Genomic DNA, 13,633 nt, shown 5'->3' with positions numbered 1-13,633 from the left:
CAGGAACTCCACCAGTCTGAGTGGCCGGAGTATGTGCAGCTCGATGAGGCTGGTGAAATCCTCTTTGCAAATTTAGCGTGAAGTTGGCCATAGAATAGTAGTTGAGTTCCTTCCTATGTGTCTATTCTAACACACGACAAAGAAAATCACCTTGTTCCCACGAAAGTTTCATTTCGGAAGACTGGTCTTCAGGGTGACTACAGAAGCTCCGTGAGTCTGAACTGCCGAAGCATGTGTAGCTCAATGAGGGTGTCACACTCACCTCTGCAAATTTATGGTGAATTCGCCTATTTTAACACAAAATTTAAATCACTTTCCTTCATGGGCAGCTTTATTATGGAAGACTGGGTGTCGGCAAGGCAAAATATGCTCTGTGACGTTGATTATGTCACCTCAAGTAAAACATGTCATTATAAACGGGGCTGAAATGAACTTCTAGCAGTACCTCTGTCCTTGTTCAACCAGCTTTTCCCAGCTAATCTCACCTAGTTCTTTTGCAAAATGCTCAAGTCATGAAGACCATGAGTTAATGCAGTGGTGCTGGCAGTTGCTGGCACTTTGTTAGTTTCAGTGAAAAAGCTCACCATGCAAAACTGCTGAACCTGGAGAACTTTTGCTCGAAATGTCGCCATGTGTCGTCCCTGCAAATAATATAAAAATGTTATGAGCCCACAAAAGCAATATTTTAACCCCATGTGGTAACCATTTTTCTAAGAGCGGGTTAACCATGCTTAGTCACAAAGTGCACGGAATGTTTATTGGTCTGTTTACTTTTTGTGGGAAGCACACTTAGCAACGCATTGTGACGGAGGTGTCCAGGGCGCATGAGAGCTGATTCCTCGAAATGTAAGGAGAAAACTACCCTGTCTCGTAGCTGCCATGGAGTCGTCCCCTGTAGACTTCAGTTGTTGCAGAACCGAACCCAGGCTTCGCGCCTGCAGATAAGGCATGGTGCTATGAGGGTGCCATGAATACTTACGAAAAGAAAATGTAGCCAAAATGTCCACAAACCAAAGCAAATCAGTGCAAGGACCTTAACAAATGCATGACATCACTGCTCTGTGTACATCATGAAGAGTAAAAACACGAGTCTTACGCACAGATGCGCTATTATATATCTGTGTTGTACCACTGATAACCACGCCGATGATCACGAAACTAGGCTCCTCAGAGCCAGGCCGGTACAGGTAAATTTTAATATCGTGGGCACTTTTATAATAACGGTACACAACGCTGCGAAGTCAGTGACTTCGAAATTAAAACCTTCCTAGTATAACATATTACGCCTTCTTGTGCACATCCAGACAACCCTAATAGTTTTAGGTAAAACTAACAAGAGTTAAGAGGAGACCGAACAAGGGGCATACATCATACAGCAGGCATGTCACTGACAGTAGCGAAGTCTCACCTTCGAGCGTCGAGGGGAAACCGGTGCAGCGAGATGCCAGCCGTGCGGGTGTTGCTTTTACACATTTCCACGGAGCACAGTTTCTTTGCGTATCGCGCTGTGCTCATCATCGCAAAAGACGTTGAGCCCCTTGGGCGCAGTAGCGTCCAAGATCCAAGCGCACGACAGCCGAGTTCCCGTGCAGGTAACTGGGCTAATCACGCCCGAGCAAACAACAAAACTCCCGAAACGCTGTTAACTGCCGCTAAAACAATTAAAAGCGAAGAGCACGTGGAGGCCCAAACACAAGCAAGCAGACGGACGTCAGCAGACTGCCTTTCCGCGCGCCACGAGGTCTACAAAAAAACTGCAAATATCGCTATTGCTTGTCGGCCTTTTTGCTAGTGGCGTACAGAGGACGCTAATAAGAAGTATGCATAATATTAGCGAAAACAAAAACAGTTTTGAATTTTGTTGCACGTTAAATATGATTGATATTATCTAATAATTTAATTTAGCTTGTTTAAAAATACCAATGATTATACTTCTAGTCACAAACTGATTAATTTTAATAATGTTTGTCCCCACCTCTCCTAGTCGCGCTTCAATCGCATCCTTCACGTGACCCTCCAGGTCGATGTCGCTGGCGATTTGTTTTGAACCGCTTTTTGGCCGAAGCTTCGCTACCCATGTACATATACCTTGTCCGCCACCGTCGCCACTGATTTACACGTTGCAGAATGTTTCACATGTTTACTAGAAGATGGCGCCACCGTTAAGCATGATCATCATCATCGTTTACACGGTCGCACCACTTTCACGATTCGCTAAAGTATGTCAAATTTGACGTACGGTTTCACGGAACGGACCAGCTGTACCGTTCGTGATTTCGGAACCGTGTGCTTGAAAAACGACTCGCTAAAACTCCCTATTGGCGTCGCGTTTTACCGTTTCGCGCGCGTTGTGGAAGGCGAACGAAGCACGCGAAATACTGTCGAGACCGGTTATAACAAAGTCAACGGGAATCGGAGCTCACTTCGCTACATCCGCTGTTTCGTTAAAATGAAGTGCAAAAGGAAATGGGAAATCGTGAGCGCTTCGCTGTAGCCGCTATTTCGTTATAACCGACTTCGTTATAACCGGTCTTGACAGTATGTTCATAGTGTCGGACCCTAATAAAAGGCACGGAGCGTGTGGCTACAGTGTACTAGAATCATGAATGTAGGAGGGTTCTGGAGGCGACATGACGCCACCAGAAATGAAGCCAGAACAAGGCACCTGAGGGCAGACTTCTGCTCGTTACTTGAAAAATGTAATGAATTACAATTACAAATTACCGTGCCTCATATGTAATGAATCACCGTTACAAATTACTTTCGCTGAAAATCAATGGGTTACTTTACTCGTTACGTTACGGATTACTTTCACGTTACGTTATCCATTCACTTACCCAGAAAACAATAGAAACAAATTTGATATTTTCAAAAAAAGTGTTTTGCAATACTACTTTTCATTTCTCATACGTCCATATTATGGTAGTCCTTGTAAAAATGAAATAGTATATTTAAAAAAACAAAGAGTGCAGGTGCACTTCGTTCACCTGTAAGATGACAAGGAACCGAAAGCTGCAACCTCACCCGCCATCCCTCTAGCTTACGGCCTCCGGAAATGATTCCTGCAATTCTACAGACAAAGGTAGGGGTACGCGTGCTCAGTAGCAGCGTCTACCCCCGCTACGCAATTTGCAGCTAAAAAATCGATCTACGAAAGCTGCCTTTTGACTCGGGTTTTTCGCCTGTTATTCACAAGAAAAGAAAAACTTGATTCTAACGTTACAGTGTATAGCCAATACAGAATGCAGGTGTCCCAGCTTAACTTGATGTGTTTCCGTAGGTTAGATTTTGTTGTTCTTCCTGATGGGTGTGTTTTTTGCAAGCAAAGTATGTACTGAAACTCTAGGTTTCCCTTCTCCTTAATACACTGAATTTTGAACATCTTATTAAGAGATGGCCATGGAGACGACGGACACTTCATGACCGAAAATTCAAAATAGTAAGAGAAAAATTAATGGTTGCGGGTTATCGATCGTTCATCGGTTCTCACTTTCGCACCAATATTCGCGGAGGCTAGGGGAGGGGGGGGGGATAGAAAGCGAGAGAAGCGGTGGCCTTCGGTCTCACAAAACAGTAGAGGATCACACCACTTTTACGCAATCCCTCTCTCTCTCTCTCTGTCAGCACCCCTTAGATGGCCAACTCCCCCTCCCCTTTTACGTTGACAGTTTACTGTAAAGTGAAGACTGGACTCAACCACCATGGAACAGACAAGTAAACCAAAAGAAGCATCGTCCGTACCCTCGAAGACGATGCTCTTAGCCTCGCGCCAGGCGCTTTTCAGCCCTACCTCAAGAGCGTGCTAGGATAAAGTAGCGCACATCAAAGACAAAGAGACATCGAACCGCTCGCGCGAGGCTACATCGTCTGTTACGCAAGTTCTGAACCCGCGTTTGATGTCTGCGCAAGTGACGGGAGACGTCGAAGAAGCTGGAAAGGGTGACACGGTGTAAAAGACAAAAACAAATAAACACGACGAGCTTTCTCCTGCCCGGGAGAAGAAAAACAACATCGGAGGCTACGAGAGCACACTCGGTGTTGTCTTACTTGATCTTTGTCCTTCGTATATTTGTACATGCCTTAGCGGTTTTTCCAGTGGTTCCAGTGACCGGTCATGCAAAAAATCGTGTTTTCTTTTCGGCTATACCCTCATTCCTGATGTATTCTATTTTATTGTCCATGCTGTCTTTATGCTGCTGAATATTCTGCTCGTATTGCTCAGTTACTGTATTATGCTAACATTTTCAAAAAAAGTAACGAGTAATTAAAGCACTCCGTTACCTATTTTTGTAACGAAATGACATCACAAATTACTTCCGAAAAAAAGTAACGTGGCCATTACAAAATTATTTGAAAAAGTAACGGATTACTTCTCAAGTCTGCCCGAGCGTGACCAAAACAGCTGTGGTTTTGGTCACTGTTGGGTGCGTGTCCCTTCACAGTTCTGGCTTCACCTCTGGTGGCGTCATTTAGCCTCCAGAACCTTCCTACCTGCATGCCATAATACCACCTAAAAGACAAGGCCTGCGCATGACGTCATTGTTTGTGGATACCGCCCCAAGCGGCAAGCACGCTGGAACCCGACTAGTGTCGCCGCGAAGCTACAGACGCGTCTTTCTTGTTGTCGTCGTGTGCTAGCGTCGTGCTCGTTGGGAGACACTGCAAGGAACGATGCTGGCAATAGGCGGCGCTGTGAGGGTCCACTAGTTGTGAAGAAACTCCGTTCACCCTTAAGGGGTACGGAAACAAAATGACGTAAACGCCAGCTCTCTACCCCTCGCTTCAAGGTCGGCCAGCGAGAAGCTCAATGCGTACCGCGCTCCTGACGTCAATGATTCATGCATGGCCAAGGGTACTGTAGTTGTGAGCTTTGCCGCTTAGTGGCGTCAACGCGTGACAACCTCGCCTAGTAGTAATATCGGAGCCTAACATCGCTTTCCCTTAACGTCCCTCGCGGCCATGCCGGTATTTTGTGCCACCAACATTCCGTTCACCATGTTAGTTTCACGCTGCAGAAGTAGTAGCTCGAGGGGACCAGTGACCACTGACTAGAAATAACCGTCAGCACCCAGCAATGGCGACACCTGCAAGCTATGTATGTGAGGTATCTACTGGATGCCATAATTGAGCGCGGTATTCACAGCGCATCCGGGGAGCCGGAAGGGAGGGAGTAATATGGTTGGCCTGGCAGAGGTCCCCGCATCCTCCAGATCAAGCTCCTACCTAATGTCTGCAAAGAACGGTGACCTTGATGGTGTAGCATGCACTTTGCGGAAGCACTGTGGAGGCTTGAACATAAACATGGTAGTAAACGCGTTAGCGTTCCCTGCGAATTTACATTCAGGACTAAGTAACACCACAAATGAGCCATACTGCCGCGAACTTGCGCTGCTCCTTAGGTGCTCATGACGTGCGGTATTCCAACGAAACTTCACAAAAAGCGACAAAACGCAATTTTGAAATCTGTTCATAAATTTTCTTGACTTCACTGCCGGCAGCCTAGAAATACTAGTCTAGGCTAGCGTTTCTGGGCTTGCCGACAAAACATAAACCACACCTAAACAAAGAAATAAGCGCAAACAATTTGTTTCCGTACCCCTTTAAAGCTGAACGAAGTATAGCGGTGACTATAGCGGTGACGTTTAGTAAAAAGGCCCTGACCTCGCCTTCTAGGTGATACTGCATCATTTCGCGAGAAGCAGGCGGCAGTTCACCCTACGGCACGTGCCATCCCGTGCTTTTCACGCACAGACCTGCCCCGAGGTTGTCGCACGTGCAGGAAGACTACAGTTCCCTGATGCATCGCGGCGGCAGCGGAGTAGCCAAACTGGCTGGTCAGAGAGTTTGGCCATTGGTTGGGAAGTATATAGGAGACAAATGAGGAGGCGCCATTGACCGAAAGCGGACTGGGCGTGTACCAGGGCGTCTTCACAAATTCAAATGTGGCCAACCAGAAGCCGGAAATAATACCCGAATGGTGGTCGCGAAAAACAAACTGAATAAGTGCGTCGGAGTAGCGCTCGCTGATTGAAAATATTGTGCACGTGATGTTTCAATCACGGTCATCCAAAATCATGGTGGAAGAATGAGTTTAGCGGAACGATCGACATAATCCGTACGCCAAGCCCCCAGGGCTGGGTATCTGCCGTCCGAGTGATGACGCTCTGTCCGAGCAAAACAGAGTTCGAGCGGCATTTTCGTTTCTTACATCTTTCTGCATGATCATGATCGAAACATCACGTGCACCCTATTTTCAACCATGAAGGTTACTACATTTCACTCTTACGCGCTTATTAAAACCATATACCAACATACACCTATGAATAAAACAGATTCTTGCTACCTCCGCTAGGGGATTCTTTTAGGCTTCTGGTTTGCCAAGAGCGCATGTCAAGCTCACGTTCTGCGTCTCGCGCACGCCAGCTGGCTTTGCCCGCGCCTCCCATTGGCCAAACCCTCTGTATACACTGCTCTGTAACTGGTGAGATCTGTCTATTCTTTATTTGTCCTTTGAGGTCTACAAAGCACCTTACACCGTGCTTAGGGAAGAAAGGAAAGCGCTGAATTTCAAAGATTTTCTTTCTTTCCGGCATCCAAATCTCGCGGTAATTTCATGTGGCGATGGCGATATCGTCTGATGGAGAAGGTGAACAGCGCATGATGGTCGTTGTTTCTTTGTTTGCCGTGCGCTGTCATCTTTTTTTCTTTTTTTTCAGCGGAAATCTTTTAATTGAAACGATGACTGTTTTTAGATAATTCGCTGCAATTGTGAGCTTGAGATTTGCGTTACTAAAGTCTCCAAGATGTCCCTGTATACAGGGTGTTTTATTTAGCTGCACCAAATTTTCAACAAAAGAAAAAGGGAACTTGAGATAGAGTAATTTAAGCCCTGGGGAAGTGTTAATGGCCATGGCGGCCTCTAGAAAAAAGGTGAAATTAGGTAATTAGTTAGCTAATTAACTAAAGAATTTTAATTAACTTCTTAATTTTTCACTTGAGCGCACATATTGCATTTAGAGGATTGAAGACCGACCACAATATGGTGTAGCCGTGTCGTCAAATTGGGATAAAAAATTCGGAGTAGGTTCTAAGGGGGTCGAGAATAGTCACTTTGGTAAATGGCGTCAAACCGAAACTAAGCGAGAAAGAGCGCCCGTAAAGTTATCGCTCCGCCCTTTCGGCCATGCGATTCGTCATTATCGCGGCCGGCTCCACTTGCTTAGAGCCCCTTCCCCTGGCAAATAGCGAGCGCTCGGCGCGCGCTCGCCGAGCGGATTCTTGTTTCCCTCGCGAGATGAGAGCAATCTCTCCGTGTGCCGCTTGTGGATCTGGACCCAGAGGGGCGCTCGCCGAGCGGCTCCAACCGCTCCGTGGAAAAGTGGCGGAGCGCGTCGAGCGGTCCGGAGTAGTTCTCCGCGCAGCCTTTTTCGGAGGAGTACGATCTGTAGTCGTCTCTCGCAACGTTTCAGTTTCACCATCGACATTCCCGCGGGGGAGTGAAGGCGTTTCGCGGCTTTTTGTTTCGATTGCTGGGTGGGCTCTCTTGGCGCGTTTGCTTTCGTTCCCCCCGTCATGACCGACTCGCCCGAGCATACTGCAACGATGACATCGTTACAGTTTATTTCAGGAGGTCTAATAAAACGCAGTGACAGCGACGAAGATACCAGCTTAGCTCCAGCTCGAGTGACGACGAGGCAGCCGTTCTCGGCGAAGGGTTTGCCGAGTCGTTTGGCTGGCCAGCGAAGAGGCCCAAGATACCGCGTTACGTCGAAGGCGTTGTGCGCGCCGATTCGGATGAAGAGCTAGGTATATGTCGTTTGTTCGTTTTGTGGTCTCTGTAATGTATTTGGAATAATTAGAAGACAACACGCTAAATACTCCGCAAATGAAAGTCGCCTTCGGAGATGACGATCGCTTTACGGCATACGTCTTTGGATCCTACGGCTCGTACAAGTACTTCTAGTTGTCTCCGTCGGGCTTATATAACTTTAAGGAAAAATAAATTGTGTCTTAACGTCGGGGTCACCGTTAATCAAGTAGTAAACAATCAATTTTTTGTCAAAGCATAAAGTTCCGATCAGAACTTCATGCTTTCAGAAAGATAGCAATGGGAACCGCAACTGTTCAAAAGCGAGAGCAGACGCTCTGGAAGCGATGGCGCTGGGAGCGTTACGCTCGATTTGCTCCGCAGCGCGTGCCACTGGGATGGACCACGTAACCGATCGCTCACGGAGGCCGACCGCTCGACGATCGCTAGCGCGGAGCGCTCGGAATTTGCCAGGGGAAGGATCTATTAGGCGAAGCTGGCTGCGATGACGACGATCCACGGGGGCCGGAAGGGCGGAGCGATAACTTTACCGGCGCGGCGCTCTTTCGCGCTTAGTTTCGGTTTGACGCCGGGTACCAAAGTGACATTCCTTGACCTCGTAGCATCTACTACAGATTTTTTAATAAAACTTTGATGGCAGGGCTAGACCATAGTGAGGTCGAGCTTCAATTTTCTAATTATATTATGCTCCATGAAGTGAAAAATAAAAAAATTTGTTGCAAAATTTTAGTTTATTAGCAAACTAATTACCTAATTTTACCTTTTTTTCTAGAGGCCGCCATGGCCATTAACACTTCTTCAGGTTTAAATTACTTTACATCGCGTTCCCTATTACTGAAAATTTGGTGCAGCTAAAAGAAAAAAAAAAAAAAAAACACTAGACTAAATAGACTAACAGTAACCAGTTCGACGTATCCCAATATTGCCGATGTAGTTTCAGTGTTTATAACGTAGCAGCAATGTGTTCCAAGATGTGGGCGACTTTTTGACGTAGGAACCGCATGGCCATGTTGATGATAACTTGTGGTCTTTGTCACGAGTTGAATTGATGGAAAGAACAGGTAACAGTCGGTTTTCCGAGTGCATTGCAGCGCAATGTATACTCGGGCACTTCTGAGAGCGCAGTTGTGTAAAGCAATACCAGCTGCTCTGTTCCGGAACATTAATTTGAATGCCAAGGAGCGTCGCGTAGCCGGTAACCCTGGCTACAATCGACAACTACCGAGACCGATGACACTGCCTTCACGCTTGGCGCGTGTTCGGAAGCATTCCACGCCTGCTTCCAAGTCCAGGTGAGCGCGAGGGCAATTATCGCGGTCCGGAACGCACCGCGGCGACCCTGATGTTGTGCCAGACTATTTCCAACTTGCTCGCTCAAAACTTGGAAACGGAAACACCAAAATAGATTGCAAGGAAGGTGCGTGCGCGAGCCTGTGAGTTTGTCTGTATGTGTGTGAGGAGGGGCTGAAGGAGCGAAAAGTAAACAGGGAGATATATACCGAACGAGTCTTAATATAGAATGCAGGAATATATCCGGCGCAGTGTCTGAGACGACAAGAATTAACGCCTGGAAACATTGGAAATTACCTATCTCAGATATTCTTCTCAGAAGTTTGTTCGCCATCACTGTCTTTCTTTAATTAACTTAACTAATAGAAAGGGCGAGCGGTATCGTGTCCTAATGAGCACGTGAGCGACACACTCATTTGTTCCTACGCAGATTTAGCCGAATTGTCTTATCAACATCCCGGTTCACTGGATGCCCTAAGTGGATTGCCGCGAAATGCTTACAACTTAGCTTGCGTGTAAGATAAAAAGACACTGCGTGAGAATGGGGGAGTGTTATACCAAGTGCAGGCTCCTGTGTTAGACTGTAATGTTGTTCAGGGAAAACAACAACAATTTTCAATATCTAAATGGCATCGATTAGGTCGTTGCTGCTACAGCACGTCTTTATTGAACGTTGTTGTTCCCACTCAGAAATAAGTTAAGAAGAAAGAAAAAAAAACGACTTTTGCGTGCTGAGGATTATCATACCCCATGCTGTCGAGAGCCAAAAAATGGTAAATAGGCAAAGTTCCAATTATTTTTCTGCTGCTCTTTAGTCATTTGTGCAATATCATAGAGGGAATGCGTGTGTTCATACGGACGATGGACGCGTTGTTCTTATTGCCGTCCGGTAGGTGACCCCTCGCAGGCGCATCAGCAAACTTTTGGGGTTCGTAGTATCACTCCTCCGGTTTTAGCGCCCCACTCTTGTTAAGACTGTAACCGTTCAATGCAAGGGCAACACATATCTGAACCTGCAAACAATCCATCCATCGTTCGCAGACAATTAATCTGGCGCATACTGCTGGCTGATACAAAAAAAAAATTGTGAAGTGTAACGTTTGTATTGCGCCAGCGCCATTCCGTCATTCGCTGCGAATGTTTCTCGCACATGGTATTACAGGAAATTATCAAGCACCTGGGAATTATGCTGTCAAGTAAAACTCAGAGTATGAAGACAAAAAAAAAACATATGGAAAGAAAGAGAGAGAGAGAGAGAGGGAGAGAAAGAGAGAACTTTCGGTAGATTAATATTTTTTCCCCCCTGATTTGAGACAGGTTGGGCTCAATAAGTGTAAGATTGAGGGTGATGGCTATGCGTATGACAAATACGAAGACAAAAAGAACCTGTCTTATACAAGAATGGGTTCCATTTTGTGGCTGCCTATGAATCATCGGGAAGCAATTCGAAAATGACGAGCGATAAATAAAAGCAGTGGAATGAAGTCGAAGGTCAACGCGGTCAATGTTGTGATGAGATTATAGCTTGAATATTCTTTTTCTCAAAAATGGTTGTACTGATATGTAAAGAAGCAGCCACTAACACTCAACAGGCTGAGAATGTAATCATTAAATAATTGAACTATTTATTTATTTATTACTTGGTTCCCGCGGCACTCGCAGGAGTATCGCAAAGGTGTAATATGTGACCGGAAATAACATACAAACAAAGTAATCGCGTTAGCACACTTGGCCAACGATCACCCCTCTCCACCCAAAAAACACATGAATACCACAAAAAAGAAAAAAAAAAAAACTCCGAGCCCTCAAAAGCCTAGTAGTATCTAAAAACAATTTTTTTTTTAAATTTTATTTGTTTATACTGTTAGCCCGTAGGGGCTGTTACAGGAGTGCAACAGTGTACAAATGGAACACTAACTAGTACATATGAAGGCACATTTTTGAAGACTACAACTCACGAAAGACAAGAGTACACTATTTTGGTAAATCACACTGAATACACAACAAAAACATTTTTACGTATAATATCTTGCCAGTGCTAAAACTTACAAGAGCGTACGCTGCTGAACGCGCAAAAACAACGTCGAACAAAGGCAAATAACAAAAAAAAAAAAAAAGCAAGAACACATGAGCAGATAATAATTGGAGTCACGAAAGTCCCAATCCGTTTAAGTGTCAGAAACATATAATCGAAATTATCCCGTGCCAGGGGGAGAAGGTTCGTTAATACTGCTTATACAATTTGGAAATGCATGTTTTAAAAGAAGCTAGGGTATCAGTTTATACTATTTCTTCGGGGAGGTTATTCCAGTCTGATATAGTTATTGGAAAGAAAAAATACTTATAGGTATCATTATGTGGTTCCTCTAAATTTATTTGACATGAATAAGTACTTCCTAGATGCTAGATACACGGGGCGTTATATAGTTACTTGTATTAAGGTTAAACATTTGATTTCTCAACAGGAATAAGAATTTTAAACGAGCTATTTTCCGGCGATCAGAAAGGAGGGGAAGACTTAGCTGTTTAAGCAGTTCATTTACTGATTCGGTTCTTCAATACTTCGACAGTACAAACCTAGCAGGCATTCTTTGCACCCTTTCTAATTTTCTTATTTGGTAACTTTTAATAGGATCCCAGATAACAGAAGTGTATTGTAAAGTTGGCCGTATTAATGTTTTATATGCAGTTAATTTTGTTTCAGGTGGAGCGTACTTAAGGTTGCGCTTATGGAAACAGAGCTTTTTTTTTTTGGCTACGGAGCAGATGTTGTCAATGTGTGCGTTCCAGCTTTGATCGGACGATATTGTAACGCACAGATATTTAAATTGAGAAACTTTAGTCAGAGGTCGGTTATCACATTCGTACACAAATGAAAGAACGTTTTTCTTTTTGTTAGTTATCACAGAAAAAACTGTCTTGTCACGATTAATTTTCATTCTCCATTGCTTACACCATTCTTTTATTTGCTGTAAAGAGTTATTTTACTGTACCTGATCATGGTGACGAGAAACATTTGTACACAACAAGCAGTCATCTGCGAACAAGCGAACAGTAACATTAGGCCCTACCTTTTCCGCAATGTCGTTTATATAACACAAAAATAATACGGGCCCCAATACAGACCCCCGGGGAACGCCGAAGGGTACATTTACAGTAGCTGAATTCTTTTCGTTTACTTGCACAAACTGTATTCAATTTGTGAAGTAGGCTTTAATCCACAAAACAATATTTTCATTTACCCCCAGGTTTTGTAATTTATGAATAAGTTCAAAATGAGGTACCCGATCAAAGGCTTTCTATAGATCCAAACATATCGTATCAATTTGCCCTCTATTATTAACAGTTTTGGCAAAGTCGTGTTCAGTTTCAGCAAGCTGTGTTAAAGTCGACAGCGACTTTCGAAACCCATGTTGGTTAGAAACAAATATGTTTGAATCTTCAAGAAACCTATACTGCTCCTTAGACACAATATGCTCAAGTATCTTACAACAAGCACACGTGATTGATATTGGCCTATAATTTTTAACTGAATGCTTATCTCCCGATTTGAGCACTGGTACGACTCTCGCTGCCAGCCAGTCCGAGGGTACTAGATGGCGCTCTAAACGTTTACTGAAAATCACGAATAGGTATTTGGACACCCACTCCGCGAAACGCTTTAAGAATGCGTTGGGAATTTCGTCTGGTCCCGGGGATTTTTTTGTGTCGATCTCTACTAGTAAAGCAAAAATACCCTGCTCAGAGATAATCAGATCTGGCATAGCCGAGAGCCGCGCGCCTCTTATCTCTTCAACGCTTTTATGTGTGTTGTCACTATCTACAAAAAGAGATTGAAAAAAAGTATTAAACACGTTCGCCATTCGGGCGGGATCAGTAATGATACGGTCATTATCGGTGACATATTCCACACCCACCCGTGACGGCGCGAGATGACGCCAATATTTCTGGGGTGATGTCCTCATAAATTCGAGCATGGATTCTGAAAAATACTTTTCCTTCGCGTCCTTTAGTTTACATTTCAGGGTACGCGATAGTTCTTTAATAAGTGTGGTATTACGAGTTTTTTTCTTGCGGCTGCGTGCTATCTTACGTTTGAATTGAATTATTTCTCGCGTCACCCACGGGTTTTGTCTTGCCACGCGCTTAACCCTCTTTGGAACAAATCTATCCAGACAATAGAAAACTACACTTTTAAATTGATTCCATAGTTCATTTAAGTCTTCCACACCCTCCAGAGAAGAAAGTTGTAATTCTAAATGGTCGAGAATACTAACGTCATCGGCTTTGTTAAAGTTATACACTTCCGTGGTCAAGCACTTTGCGGTTCTGTACGTTGTTGCGACTTTGCAGGATAGCAACACCATCTTGTGATCTGACAGTCCGTCTTCAAGGCTTACTTCATAATTTGTCAATTGTTCAGAGACAAAAATTAAGTCAAGTATAGAACTAGATGACCCAGTTATTCTAGTAGGTTCTTGAACCACCTGCACGAGATCGTTACAAAAAGCGATG

The sequence above is a fragment of the Ixodes scapularis genome, unplaced genomic scaffold (assembly GCF_016920785.2).
Source record: "Ixodes scapularis isolate PalLabHiFi unplaced genomic scaffold, ASM1692078v2 PGA_scaffold0__279_contigs__length_252992795, whole genome shotgun sequence".
Taxonomy (NCBI): domain Eukaryota; kingdom Metazoa; phylum Arthropoda; class Arachnida; order Ixodida; family Ixodidae; genus Ixodes; species Ixodes scapularis.
This window is presented reverse-complemented; position numbering follows the sequence as displayed.